This window comes from Equus asinus, chromosome 20, assembly GCF_041296235.1.
Source record: "Equus asinus isolate D_3611 breed Donkey chromosome 20, EquAss-T2T_v2, whole genome shotgun sequence".
NCBI lineage: Eukaryota > Metazoa > Chordata > Mammalia > Perissodactyla > Equidae > Equus > Equus asinus.
The window spans coordinates 41,820,434-41,835,976 of NC_091809.1; the positions used below are offsets into that span (position 1 = coordinate 41,820,434).

Here is a 15,543-nt window from a genome sequence, read left to right on the forward strand (position 1 = left end):
GCTTTCTGTAAATCAAACATCTTTGGGTCAAATTCTACCTTAATTATTTCCAGTATTATTTTGCAGGTAGTATTTTGACCTCAAAGAGTAATTTAAAAAAAAAACAAATTGCATTCCGGAGTCCACTCACTGTGCTTTTGTCTGCACAGTCTGTGTGCATCTAATTCCCTCATAAGCCCACACAGAGTGGGAAGTTAATCAAACATAAACACCTCGCTAGAACTAATCCCAACATGTCAACATTTAGATTTGCACAAAAGATATAACAGAACGGTTACCTGCTTTTGGAAACATCTTTTTGCTTTACACAAACAGAATTCCTTTATGTGGGAAATTCCCCTAATGCCTTTTAAATATTACTTGATTTATATATGACTTTGCAACAACAATACTTAATAAAAGTGTGTCTGTAAATAATCAGCTTCCCTGCTCTTACCCTTTCAGTTCAAAGCAAATACGTGACAACGAGGACTTGAACCAAATGAAAAATCTGCTTTAGTCGGGCACGGATTAGAAACGTTCCAATGTCCTAAAAATTTTCAGATTAACCTAGGAATTCTTGAGCCAAGCACTGTATTTTCCCACTTAAGCCACGTAAAAATCCCATGAGGTAGTGTCATTTTTCTCATTTTAGAGATGAGGAAACTGAGGCCCAGAGAGATTAAGAACTTTAGGTGTCAAGATGTGATCCAAACCCAAGTATTCTGACTCCAAACCCAGTGTTTTCTCCACTCCCCTGTTTTACTCCATTTGAAGTTCCTATAAAATATATTTTTTCATCTACTATTCAAACTGCTTGTCTCTGTCGCTCTTTGTGAAGGCTTTTATTTGATTTGCAACTTGGTAAACAAATTAATATTTGAGATTGCAATTCTGCAAAGTAACACACTTTGTTTCCTTGTTTATTCAGTCAGTTTCTATTTGTTCCCTACACTAAACATACCGTAGCATTAATACCAATTTCCTTGGGAGTTCCTACTAAATTCTAAATATTTTAAAAAGAAATGCCATCCCAAATATTTAGCAAAACTCACTGGCTAGAAATACTTGCAAGGAATACTTTTTATGGCATGCTCAGGCCACGGATGCAGTTTCTCTTTTGCAACTAATAATGTCAGTACAACGCTAATTCCTAATTTGTACCCAAGTGTCTCTAGTACCTCTTACCTGTTAAGAAGTCACCCTGTAGGTCTGGGGTGAGTCAGCAGGGCTGTGCAAGTGCTGGTGCCTGGAGGCTCCTATTACTGAGGACTGCCCACACAGTGCTCCAAGCTGGGCCTGCCCAGAGGAGGAGACCACTGGCCTCTTACTGACAGGGCAGCCCGAGGCTCCACTAATTTAGTTTGCTTAAAATGAGGCTTGCCATCGCCTGCTGAAATGGAAGCTTAATAAATGCTAAAAGACTTTTATAAGTAGTTTCTCTGTGGTCTTCAGGTTCTAATTTAGCTTCCAAAGGTAGATCTAATGTGTTTTCAAGACGTAGTAAGGCTTAAATCTCACCAGCCAGAGCAAAGTCTCCGTTCTTGAAGGCTTGCTCACATGATCACATTCTGTGCAAGTTCGTGTTTGCATCCTCGGACCTTGGAACCAGGACATTAGACTCCATCGCCACCATAAGAAAATCTCCCCAGCTTAACTCAAAGAACAACCCGTCAGCACTTATTGGACCCACTGTCCTTCAGGTAGATCCTCACTATGATACTGAAAATCTGGGTTACCATCCTGCCTCTTTCTCCCTCACCCTTCTCTTCCCTTCTCTCTTTGTCTCTCTGTCTCTGTCTCCATCTCTCTCTCTCTCTCTGCCACACACATACACACACAATATTCTTAGAGATCCCCCAACTTCTTTCAGTGACCAGACACTGTTAATCCAAAAATAACTAGTGAGTTCCCCGTCAATGCAGGTGTTCAAGCAGAGACTGAATCTGTTGGGGACATCCTCACATTGAGGTTGAGACGAGATGACCTCAGAAGGCACCTTCAGGCCTAAGGGTCTATGGTATTCCACAGGTTCCGAGGTTCCGTAGCAAGCCCACCCGTATTCTTGCTGTTCTAATTGTCTTTTTATGACTTCTCTTTCTTTTCTCCTTTAAAAATGTCCTCCTTATCTACTTAAATCAATCCTTCCTAGTATAAAAAACACCTTGGAGTAGGGGCTGGCCTTGTGGTCTAGTGGTTAAGTTTGGCATGCTCTGCTTCTGCGGCCCAGGTTCATGGGTTCAGATGCAGGGCGTGGACCTACCCTGCTCATCAGCCATGCTATGGCAGTCACTCACCTACAAAATAGAGGAAGACTGGCACAGATGTTAGCTCAGGGCTTTAATCTTCCTCAAGCAAAAAAAAAAAAAAAAACCCTTGAAGCAGTTTACCCATACCACTTTTCAACAAATCCTTTTCTACCTTGTACCACAATTATTAATGTGCATTTTCCATCTCCCCTCGGACTGCCACGGCCATCAAGGCAAGATTTATGTCCCATTCATCTTTGTTATCCTGTTACCGAGCTCACTGCCCCACCCAGTGTATACGCTCAGTAAACATATGTGAATGAAGAAATGATGGGTGGGGGAGCGTTGAGTGAAGACGGGTCAGGAGGTCTGAAGAGACGCCCCATGCAATTGGTTTTCCAGCGTCAAACTCTATGCAGTTTGCTCCTCCACTGCAAAGCCCTTCTGCAGAGCAAAGACTGAAGAACACCCCGTGTCTCAGCCCTGCAGTACCCCTAGGGACAGCTCTGACTGCGGTCATAACTTCCCTTGGATTATCACATCACACTCAGCCTACATCACATAAGAGGTCTCAGGAGAACTCACCTGGGACTATAATGCTCTTTGCCCAGAACAGTCATTCCTGGTTAACTAAAAGCTCAGGTTTCTTAGATAAGGGTGTTTGGACTATGGATCCTTGGGGAGCAATTAAAGGAAGGAACAAGAATGCATTTGGAAACAGCAGCTTATCTATGAACTCTTAAGAAAACACCTTAGGGGCCAGCCCAGTGGCGCAGCGGTTAAGTTCACAAGTTCTGCTCTACGACCCCCGACACTCTGAATTAGAGTTTAATCAATTCTCTTTCTGGTATTCCGTGAGGGCCTCAGCCTAACCATTCCTGCGAGAAGGGATTTTATCCTACTCTCTTCCAAAGATCTCCAGACAGGCCAATCTCCCAAACTTCCCCTCAGGAACCCCAGCCCCTCTTGAGTTCTGGTGCTGCCCACAATCCAGAAAATAACCATCCTCTTCCATAGTCTCCTGTCCAAAGGATGTCTGCCAATGCTTATTATAAGGCCAACATTAAGCCATAATTTAATTCCCCCTAAATGTCTGTTCATTCTGTTTCAGTTTCAAAGCAGAAAAATACCTTAGAGGAAGCCAGCCCCCACACTGTACAGAGAAGGAACCAGGCTCAGGAAGTGCCTATCCGTGGCTGCCTTTGTTAGCTTGTTTGCTGTGATACAAAGATGAAGCTGATCCATTAATCATGGAAGAGCTGAATCCAGAAACATATTACCATGCACTTTTAAAAAAATAAACATTATTTTAAGAAGAGTTTTAGATTTACAGAAGTTACCACATTCTTCTAAACGCTAAACTACTTCATCCTTCCTGTTACTGTTTTACTAATAGTGCCCTCTCACGTCCTACCTCAGGACTACAGCACATTGTCAAAATAATCTGTTTTCCATTTTATTGGCACTAAGTACTTATATGGGTGAGTGTTTGGCCCAGGTTCCAGGAACAATATGCTTGTTTTCTGAGGGGAAATGTTACAAAGAACAACTTACCTACACAGCTTCTGTGCTGATGTTAGGAAGAGAATTTTCTTTAAATTAGCCTAATATCCAAATACAATCACAGTAAGGCTAGCTAATATTTACTACATGCTTACATGAATCAGGCATGATCTCAATTAATCCTCAAATCAACCCAATGAGTGAGTTGTTATCCTCATTTTCAAATGAGAAAACAGGAGGCTTGGAAGGGTCGTCTAAAAACACACAGCTACACAGCAGCTGCACTGGGGTTCAACCTGCACAATCTCAAGCCAGAGCTTGTGATCTCCCACGTTAGCCTGGTCTCTCCCGTGGTGTGGAATGATCTCAGTCTTTACTGTCAGCATCTTGGTCCTATGTTGGTACCTGATTTGCTAACTCATTCATACACCTATACTACACAATTGTTGCGTATGCCTTGTACAAAACACCATATGAATTCTTAATATCCATCACATGACCTGTTTCAGATAAACATATGTATGGTATGTGCAGATACATATCCCGGACATATGAATTCCCAAAGCTGGCAAGCATATTTGCACATCCTTGACATTTACAGCACACTTTCCAATTATATTAAGCTTATAATACTCATTTATTTCCTTACTTATGGGAGACAGTATGACCTAGCAATTAAGTGCAAGGGTTCTGGAATCAGAACGTCTGAGTTCAAATTCTGGATTCACCATTTATCAACAACTTCGTTAATCCCTCAGTGCCTCGGTTAACCCTTGTGAAAAATCAGATTGACAACCATAGTGCCTATGTCATGGGCTTGTTCTGAGAGATAAACGAGGTAACACACGTAAAGCACTTAGCACAGCCCCTAGCACTTAGTAAACGTTAAGAAAAGTTCATGGTTGTCTTATTTTTATGTCAGCAATCTGTGTGTATGAGCATCGCATATTCATCACTAACGTAATAACGTACATCGGGCAGCGCGGGATGTCTGGTCACACAGACATATCATACACACGCCACACAGCACTATGAAAATCCACTTTACCCAGCGCCACACAGGTCGCACACAGGAAATCCATTTTTATCATTTCAATAGCTTCCCCCTCACAAAAAGAGAGATGGATAAAGACTGAGGTCAACCTAATAGCTTAAAATACAGGTTTATTTATTTTAAGCCCTGTGGAGAAGGGGGCAGGTTGAAAATAGTGGCAATATCATGATCATTATTGTTATCATTATTATCATCACTCGTATGAATAGAACTCTCAAGCCTCTCGCATTTCTGTACTTGCCTTTTCTAAGGGAACTAGAACATGCTTCATTGCCTCCTTACAATAGGGGTGGTTTTGCCATTCAATTATCATCTCCATCACACTCCACAGACGTTAAAAGATGGCATTTGGGTCTTCTAGTCAAGCGGGGATCTTTCTATCCCTTTTATTACAGGAGAAGCAACTGGTAAAGCTGATGCAATGTACTGTAACTAATGCCTTGGAAATGCCCAAAGCACCAACCCTAATCCACTTTGAAGACGAACTGTATTCAGAATGCTAGGTTTTATATTAAGCTATATATTATAGTAAAATCAGCTGCAGGGGAAAAATCCTCTTTGAGCCAGAGCTAAACCATTTTTATTTATTTCTAATACTTGCAAGAGCCTGGTGCAAGAGAAAAAACTCCAAACGAACCTCAATAATAAGATACCAACTTAACCCTTGTCCGAACCACAGCAAGGGTGGCTGCACGGGTTTTGCACAAAGGCTATGTATGTGTGCATGACATTAGAACCCTCATGGACACCATAGGACCAAAAAGTAACAGGGCCTATTTTAATAGGAGATACTAAAAGCAAGCCTGAAAGACACTATTTTACCAAGGAAGCATCACAGCAAAAGTGAATGACTAAACAGTAACTAACAAGAAAGGGACCTCCTAAGCAGGCATGCTCTGTGGCTCTTCAGAGAGGAACCAGCAGAGAGGAACCCCATGTTTTCTCTCTGATCCCTTCCTACATACTTGATGGAACATTAAACTCATCCCTGATCAAAAGAAAAAAACAGGATGTGCAAATGGTCCCTGAGTTCTTGTGGAAGTTTCCAATGCCCACCTCCCCCATAATTACATTTCCTGATGTTTGCTGATCAATTCTTTATTCCAGACTTGTTACCCCAGCACTGGCATTAATGCAATGAAGGAAATGCAGGACATCTCAAAGCAGAGTGCCCTGTATCTCTTATTTTGATAGAATATGCTTTGCTACGTTTCTCAAAGGGGTGAAGGGAATGAAAAGAGGGTGATCATAAATAGAAAAGGAAGTATAATTTCTCTCCATCTCTAGTTTGGAAAGGCAGGAAATCACCTGTGCCCCACCTTCGAGTAAGGGTGAGAGCCCAGGACTAGGTGAACTCAGGTCAGACTGTGCTGTAATCCATGCTCATTCCAGGCAGGGGATACTCAAGCTCAAGATGGATTCAGTATACTTATAAGGTAATGAAGAGAGTGGATGTGGCTCTGTATGTTTCTTAGCTGAAAAAATGAAGTCAGACAAAGTTATGGAGAAAACAGTATACTCAGGGAGTGGAGTTTATACAACAGCACAAGCTTCTGGAAAGCAACATGGAAAAATGTAGTTAGAGCCACAAGCTAGTAACACCTTTTGACCTTACACTCCTGTCCCTAAGAGTTTTGCGGTTTAGAGGGATAGGGGTTTGGGCATTAGGCAGACCTGAGTACTGTAGAAATCCTAGCTCTGTATTCACTGGCTGTGTAACTTAGCCAAGCTACTTACTTCTCTAGGCTCCAGTTTCTTTCTGTACAAAGAGGAAAAATAATACACACTTCGCGGGTTGTGAAAATTAAGTGATACACACTACAAGTAAAGTGCTCAGCACAAACGAGGCACTCAACCAACTGCTTTAGGTTTTGTTCTTTTTTAAAAAAAAGTAATAATAATTATTTCTTATGCAAGAAAGAATGCTTATTTAACAGTGAAAGGTTGGCAAAACCAAAATATCATATGACAGAATGACTAAGGAAATCATGGTATTTCCACTCAAAGGAGAAATGCAACTATTTAAAAATATAAACACACATCTGCTATATATTTAAATAATTTATGGTTATTTTTGTATACATTTGCTGGAAGTGGAATGATATTGCACACGTACTAAAATTACAACATTGTGTGTGTGTGTCATTTTCTATGTTGTACCAGGAGGTATCATTACAGACTTCATTTGCTCATAATAATTGATTGTTTTTAGATAATAAAATATTTTAACCTAAAAAGATGTCAAAATTAAATTCATTCCTTAATTTACAATGGAAAAATTAGGGATGTGCAAATGGTCCCTAGGTATTTTTCAATCTCTGGGGAAATATGACCTAAGCCAGTAAAACCAAGCCCATACTTGCCACATCAAGCCTAAATAGCCGCAGATCAGTTGAAGAGCTGATGGTATAATTTCTAGAGATCTGCTTACTGGGATTGCTAAAAGAAAACCATCATCTTCCTTGTTTATTTAATTATTAGGTGTCTGTTGCAGATATGTGTCACACCTGCTCTGTGCCAGGCACCATGCTAGACGATAAGCCTGCAAGTATCCTGCCCTTGATGAGCACATAACCTACGAATAAAGATACACTATTCAAGTATTTAAACATAAGGCTGTGGCAAGTGCCACAGGAGGTACACAAGGCACTTTAGGGTTTGCATCTGTTATCTCAATAAACCATAGGTAAGCATGAAGACAGAGAGGTGTCTTACAGGTAATAAAACTTAAACCCTGTCTAGAAGCCACTCAGCAATTAAGTGGGAGAGCAGGGGAACCTGAACTCTCATGTCTTTTGTTTTTTTTGAGGAAGGTTAGCCCTGAGCTAACATCTGTGACCAATCCTCCTCTTTTTGCTGAGGAAGACTGGCCCTGAACTAACATCTGCGCCCATCTTCCTCTACTTTACATGTGGGACACCTGCCACAGCATGGCTTGACAAGTGGTGCATAGGTCCACACCCGGAATCTGAACCAGCAAACCCTGGGCTGCCGGGGTAGAATGTGCAAAGTTAACTACCGCGCCACCGGGCTGGTCCTAAACTCACATGTTCTGATGACACGTTCTCTGATTTCTTCACTCCATCAGAGCCTCTCCCTACATAAAGTGATCTGGAAGTTCTCTTTGCCAGCATCTTCTTTTTAGGTCTTCCTCATCCTTCCTCAGACCCTGAGTAAGCATGTAATGTTCCAGCTCTCAAGAACAGGAATGGCCACACTGTTTTTAAGGGATGTGGGATGCCCTTGCCACTGACAGTTGGAACAGGGACTAGCAGCATGGGAGTTCTTGTATCAGGAGAGAACTGGGGACTCTGGCGGCCTGAATCCCTGGCAGATTCACATAAAGAGCATCTAAGGCACATCTGGGCGCAGCTGACCTTGCTCTAAAATATTTGTTTCTGCTCTGTCTCAGTGGGAGGTTGGCACAAAGAGGTCTTCTCCTTAGCCCCTTATCTTCTTCCTTTCTACCCCATCCTGACTCTATCCCTCCTCTTTTCCTCCTCCATTTCTTTCCTTTCTTCTTGCCTCGATAAGGTTCCACCCTCCTCCCTTTTCTCCATGTTTTCTTCTGCTTCTATACACTCCTTTTTCCTTGTTCCCAAAGCTTCCGTCCCTCAAGTCTTGCAAGTCTGGTCCCTGACCTCATAATCACAACCCTCTTACCTCGGCCTGCCCGCTGGCCTCCCTGAGCTCATTAAAACCAAAGATGTCCAGTGGGGAGTGGAAGAGGGAAAGGTGGAAATGGAGAATCCATTTCTAAACTCTGATCTTGTGACTCAATAATTCTAACCCCACTACAGTTTGAGACTAACTGGAACTGGGTGAGGACACGTCACCACCTGTTATTGACCACTAACAGAAAGTGAAGAGAGCACTGACTTTGGAGCAAGAAGACTGTAAATGTCCTCAAGCCTTTTGGCTTTGTTGTTTATTTGTTTTAGGTTTTGTTGTTGTTAGCTTGTTCTTTGTGAACTATATTTTCAGGCACCTAAGTCACCAACTTTGAAAGTAGATATAAAGCCTATTTCTCACAGGTACATGTTGACAGGAAGCCGCATTAGCTGCAGGCAAAGGTCCTTGAGTTTCAAGGCAGCATGTCTCCTCCTTCTGCCAGTGGGTAATTAAGCCGCGGATAGTAACTCAACACGGAGAGGCCTGGACAGTGGCGTATTTTAAAAACCAAAGACAAATAAACAGTTGACAATAGTGATCTCATTCTCAGAAACTCCTGTCTAGGTGTCAGGGCAGGCAAGGGCAGGCAACCCAGATAAGACCAGAAGTGCCCCAGCTGAGAAATTAAATGTTCAGCAGTGTCAAGGGAGGAGAATGGGGAATTTCAGAAATCAGATGAGACAACCGGGACACAGCTACCAAAATAAAAACCACACCTGTGAAGCCCTTTGTAATTCAAACCCTTCTACACATATAAACCATCTGATTTTTACCACACCTCAGTAAGGGAAGTAAAATAGGTATCAAATTGCTTTATAGATGAGAGAAGAGGATCAGAGAAATTATATGATTTGCATGAGTCCCATAGTAAGAAGCAAAGGCAGGATTTCCAGCCAGGTGCGCCCTTTCCAAATTACTATAATTACTGAGAGTGCTTGCTAGTAGTTCTGTGGTAAGACGACGACAGTGCTGGGAAGCCAGGTCTGCTTAATTCCAGTTCAAAGGTCTTTTTACTACCTAAAAATGCCTAGGTAACCAAATTCTGTAATCAAGTTTCTTTCTCTCTGGCTCTTGGCAAAGATTACTCTAATCAGAGCTGCCTTTGGGCAAATACCAGATAAAAGTAAAAAGAGGACGAACACCTCAGACCTGATCCTGTCACTTCTAGTCTTCTGAAACAATAAATACGGCACTTTCTCTGGAGGTTATAGAAGCAGCGTTCTGCTTTCAGCTGCAGTGGGCTTTTGACTAAAGAGTACTTGTAGCCTTCAGAGAATCTAAAAATTGACAGGCTGGACCAGCGAGAGTGTTAGGAGGCAGGGTTATCATGCATGAATTCATGCTCCACAATGTAGAGATAGTCAAATCATTCTAGCAGATTCCCTGAACATCCCAGGTATTTCACTTAATTATAAATGCTCACTACCCATCAGTGCCTTAATGCATGGGTAGTCTTGCCAAACTTTTTCAATTTGCCCTATGGACAACACCCCCGGCTCAAAGGTTTGGAGTGGGAGGAGTGGGTCCCAGAATTCTTCCCTCATTCCATTCTATTTTCTTAGAAAGCAGCAAGCTTTCGTGAGTAGTGAGTAACATGTCAGCCATTTACACACTCAACTCATTCAAGTTACTATGAAAAATAAAATAAAATCTGATCCCTGAGTTGGACAATTATTCACTTCTGGGTTCCAGTATTAGTTAACATAACCTAGACCCTGTGTCTACACAAAATAAGAGAGGTGGCAGGGGGAGCCGTAGCCATGCAAACAAATAAGTAGCTGTAAAGACATAACAAAGGTCAGCGAAATCCCAGTTGGGTTTCAGCACTCAAGTAACGCCCCATAAGATCATTCTCTCTCACTTCACTTAGTTTTCTATTGGCGCCCTGGCCTTCTCCGGGAACAGTTAGGAAAACTTGGGTCCACAAAGACTCATGACTCCTGCAAGTTTACACGGCAAAGCACTGATTCCTGGCTTAGGACTCACAATGAGGCTGCATGGTCAACTCCAACTGGTGTTCCAAAGTTTAGCTATAGTACCAAAGGCATCAAAAGGCCACTTTTCTAAACTCCATTCACAGAGATCTACCTTCTCTTATTTGAAGTTGTCAAGATTATGAGGCTAACGCCTAGAGCCTTCACTTCACTATCAGAAAACAGCCTCATAACCTTGGATTCAGGACCACATGAGACCCCCTTGTGAGGAAGAAGCCATTTGCCTGTTATCTGTGGAAAAACTGAGAACGTGAGCTCCTGGCGAGCAGAGGATTTGCTTTGATGAAGGCTGGGTTTGTAGAGTCTAGGCCAGTGCTTGGTACATGAGCGGCACCCAGTAGCTACCTGTTGAATCAGTGACTGGTCCAGCACGTTTAATTTGGGGAGATGAGGGAAATGAGCATCAGCTTATCAATTTGCTTATAGGCCTGGCATTCAGGGGCTCTGACTTGGCCCAAATTGCTTTGAAAAGGTCATTTTATCAACCCTGTTTAAAACTGCCAGCCTATAACTAGACAAAAATGGCAAAGCATCAGGAGGTGTGGAACAGCAAGTTCTTAATGCCCCCTAGTGGCCAGGAGGATTTCCAACGTCTCCACAGCACTCCCAATGCTTTTAATTCGAGCATTCTGGTAGGCAGGAACCTGCAGGTTTCATTTTACCCATCCCCTCCTCCAGAAAAGGGAGTCCTTGGCCTATCAGCCAGAAAGATGCCACCCCACTCCCGAAGTCCTCAAAAGAGGCTTCTCATCTCTAGACTGAGAACTGATGAAAATGTCAAGAAGCTGAAATTGAACCTTTCAAAGTGAATCGCCTTCCAGTGAATGCTCTGTGGTTTCAAGAGCTCCTAGAAAAAAAGATCATTCATGGAAAATAATAATTTCCAGTCTGGAACATTCAGATTTCTATCTATTTGGGATTATCAGGTCAGGTCACGTTTCTGAGCTTAAAAAACCTTCAGAAGCCCTTTCAAAACTTGTATTTCTAACATTCCATGATTACATTCCCACTTCACAGAAGAAGAAACTGAGGATCCAAACCAATTATTGAGAAAACGATAACTATTCTCTCGAGCCTACAGAAGGTTTTCAATTGTATTTTGCTTTGTTTGAAACGTGTGGTAAGTGAAAAAATGATAAACTGCTACAGAGATTTCTCAGATAAGCAGCACATGTGCAGGGTTTGTGGTGGTTTATCCCACTTGTTGGCTCTCCAGCACCTAGAACAGTGTCTGACACATCAATACATATTGGGGAATGAATGAATGAATGAATGAAGCCTAAAGAGAAAGAGATGCTTTTTAATGGAAATTATTGCATATTGGAAAGGATGTCATCTGGTTCCTTGAGAACCTTTAAAAACAGGCTGAATTCTCATCTATCTTAAAAATTATAGAATTTCACAGCTGGAAGGAATATTAGAAATTATCAGCCTGATCTCAATTGCTTTCATTCATTCACTTCACAGATGAGGAAAATGAAGGTCAGAGAGGTTAAACAACTTCCTGTAGGTCACAGAGCAATTTCATGGCAGAGCCTACAATGAATCCAAGTCTTCACTCCTGATACTTTCCAAAAGAGCAATGATATTCAAAGATTTTGGCTGTGACTTACTGTGAGAAATACACTGTAACCCAGTAACACTCACTCACACACACACAACACTAAAAAGAGTTTCGTGAAACAACACTCACCTTCTCCATATAATGCACCGCGGTCTATTGTCTGTTCTATTTCATTTTTTATAATATTCTGATCACAACTCACTAAATTAATTTCACAACCTGAAACTTTAAAAGCATTCCACTATAGTATCTTGCCTTCTATATCCTCTCCTCTTGTATAAGGCTGACATCCTCCAGAATCTTCTGCAAGGAAGAGAACTAAAGTGACAGCTTCTTGGGACCTCTTGGCCCAAAGATCCCAGTTGGATGACTCAGTACAGACAGCATCTCCCACTGTCAAGTCCCATTTCACTTTGAAGAATGCAATCCACGCGACCTTCCTTTCCAGCCAGCGTAACCACAACAGTATCCTTCAGAACACAGACCAGGGCCATTGGCAGCAGCCTTGTCCTTGTCCTTGACTGGCCCTCTAACCCACAGTTTAGCAGGGATTTGCATCCTGACATAAAAGAGCACATCCTTATCTGTCACCAACCTCTCTCTGCTGCCGTCACTCTCCCCCTAGCCCAGGAGTCTGGGGCGGGGGTGGGAGGGGGGTGAGGTAGGGGGTGGGGAGGTGGACAGCAGCAGGATGAAGAGGAACAGGGAAGGGGGACACCAGGACAAGTAAGTGGGTCTGGGAAGGTCAGCAGCTACATAAGTAGGTGTGAACAGATAGACCGCTGAACAGTCTTGAAGAGCTGGGCAGTCCCTCTCTCTCTCTTTCTCTCTCATACACATACAGTTATAACATACTCTCCCTTATCCTAACCCTATTTGATCATTTTCTCCCCCATCTCTTCCCCTGACCACCTGTACCAACGACTCTCCCATTCTCTCTATTTTGCTCAAGCTAAGCTAGTTAACAAGGTGAGGAGATGGTTTCTTAGCTATTTTCCTTCTAACTGACAGGCTGGGAACCTTCTACTCTGACTACTCATCTTCCTGCTGAGAATCAGCAAGAAGACAGGATTTGGCAGGGGAGATGCTTTGTGGCAGCCAGGGCCCATAGCAACCTGGGCACATTCCCACGACTCCCTGACTCCAGCCAGGATTTCCAGGGTTGGCAACTCACCCTCTCTCAGAAGCAGTGCACGAAGTGCAGGCTGTCCCCGTCCCTTCCCAATGAGTCTCAACCTGGCTGCAGGGCAGAGTGGGGAGGGCAATGGTCGGAAAGGAAGAGGGACAATGCTTCAAGCATTTATTGGCCATTTTGTTTCGGATATTCTCGGAGACAGCTTTTGAGCCCAGGGTTCTGGGTCTGGGGTTCTGCTCCTGAAAGCGGAAGATGAGAATGACCTGGGAGGCAGGAGAGCACTACCCTGGCTCTGCCGCCAATGTACTGTGTGATGTTAGGTCAGTTACTTAATTTCTCTGGCTCTCAGTTACCCCTTTTTTAAAATGAAAGATTATATTTAAAACACAACAAAAATTAACTGGTCACCTTCAGTACTTCAGGGAATGCATTCATTATTATCTTGAAAACTGGCCATAAAAGAAAAGAATCAAGCATTTACTCTTTTTTTTCCTGTATTAACTACAACACTAGATAATCAAATAGTTGTGGAGGGGAAGCATCTCTTTTAAAAAGTATTCCAACAAATAAATGAAAAAGAAATGATGGAATATCAGCATTGTGCAACATCCAACGAATCGATGAATCTAGACATTGAGCACCAGTGGCTACTACCGTCACAAAAAGAGAGATAATCACACGTTATGTGCTTCCTGAGGAGAGCACACACCGCCACCACGATCTGGCCAAAAAGATCTCAGATTAAACCTATTCAGATCAAACTTCTGGGTCCAGCAGCCAATTTGCAGGAAATAAAAGAGGACAGAGAACATGTTGAACTGCATTACAAGTGTGCAAGCAGCAAAATTGAGACTGTGGGAAACTCTACAGGTCAAATGCCCTAAATTCTTCAAAAAATAAAGTTTAAGGAAAAGAAACTGATGAAAGGTGAACCTGGAGAGTAACAGGGACATATAAGACATGTTGATTTTTTTAAATGGAAAAGATTATAGAATGTCAGGAGAGCTGCAGTTGAATGATAAAACAATAAACACAAGAAATTGATTACAAGAGTCAGCAGGGTGATGACTAGCAAGGAGGGGAGCATCTGAGATCGGATCAGGGTAGTAGAAAGGCTTCCGACATGGTCCGTGGAGTTCTATGGCTTGCGTGTCACTCCCTGTACTCGTATTTTATTTTATAATGAGGTGGTTTCTAAAAATGAGAGAGTAGAAAAATCACCTTTAATTCCTTACAGAGCTAGAACGTTGGATTCTGGAATTCTAAACCTGGAAACTTACAGGGGCTGTAATGATGAGGTCGCTCGTTTGACTCCTAGGAGGCAGGAGGCAGAGGGCAGAAAGGCTAAGATTATTCTGGCCAGAGAGTCAGACAGACTTGACCTTAAGTCCTGACTCCCACTTACTGGCTGAGACACTGGGATATTCAGCTAACCTTTCTCATCCCATTTTCCTCATCCACTAAGTGGAGATAATAATAGTTCCTGCCTTGTCATCGTGACAATTAAATAAGATAACTCATCAGCGTTCATAGTGCAAATCTGGCACACAGTAAGTACTCCGTACGAGTTGGCTAATAATAATAATTATTATTATTACTATTATTACTACTGTTATTATCTATCTGGGAATAAAGCTGTCCCTAATGTGGACAGAAGTAAACCAGCAGGCAGATTTCTCCTTCAAAAAAAGGAATATGAGAACATGACCCCTTTGGGACACCAGTGACTGGGATGGTTGTGGAAGGTGTAGCTTCGCAAGCCTGCTGGCTGCTCTCCCCAGTGTGACTCACCGTGGGCATGCTGCCTTCTCCAGCCACTCTTCCTCCTCCCCATTAAGCACTAAACTAGGATCCCACCCTAAGCCATTCTCATCACTTCTACCCTGCCATTCTCATCAAAAACCATGCTCATCAAATTAGTCTGGTGGCCTGCCTGCCCTTGGTTCTTCTGGTCTTCAGGTGGAGGAAATCTCAGGGCACCACTCGCTGTGTCCATTGGTCTTTGGTGCCACTTTGTGCCAGGAAGCCACCAGGATGGGCAAACACCTGTGTGAGGCAGGAGAGCCCAGAGGTTCAGAGATGAGCTCTGCACAGGGCTGGTGACCACCCCCACCCCCTAGGGTTACTGCGAGGATGAGGCTCCCAGTGGACACAGTCTTTGGAACCTGGGAAGCACCACATCTTTCTCGGGTATCACTGTGATGCCTCTGGCAGAATGGCCAAAGGTCATCTTCTTTTCTTACTTTAGCTCCTTGGGAGGGCGGGGGAAGTAGGAGAATCCTGTGCCATTTGGAGCTCCTGCTTGGTCAGCCGTCCTTCAAGTTATTTTCCAAATAATTTCATCTTATCTATGTGACCATGGGCAAGTTACTTAACCTCACTGTGCCCTCACT

General features: G+C 42.9%; 1 protein-coding gene across 3 annotated transcripts in view; it reads right to left on the reverse strand.

The window, feature by feature from the left end:
- Nucleotides 1-15,543, reverse strand: part of GRAMD1B (GRAM domain containing 1B) — a 228,332-nt gene that overhangs the window by 173,678 nt on the left and 39,111 nt on the right. The window contains exon 1 of one of the 3 annotated variants that reach the window (XM_070490045.1): nucleotides 12,145-12,398. The exons of 1 other annotated variant lie outside the window; for it this stretch is intronic. The gene's annotated coding sequence lies outside the window, so the exon portion shown is untranslated. Of the gene's footprint in view, nucleotides 1-1,167; nucleotides 1,479-12,144; nucleotides 12,399-15,543 lie in introns of those variants that run through there. One more of the 3 variants, XM_070490046.1, reaches the window with a different exon arrangement.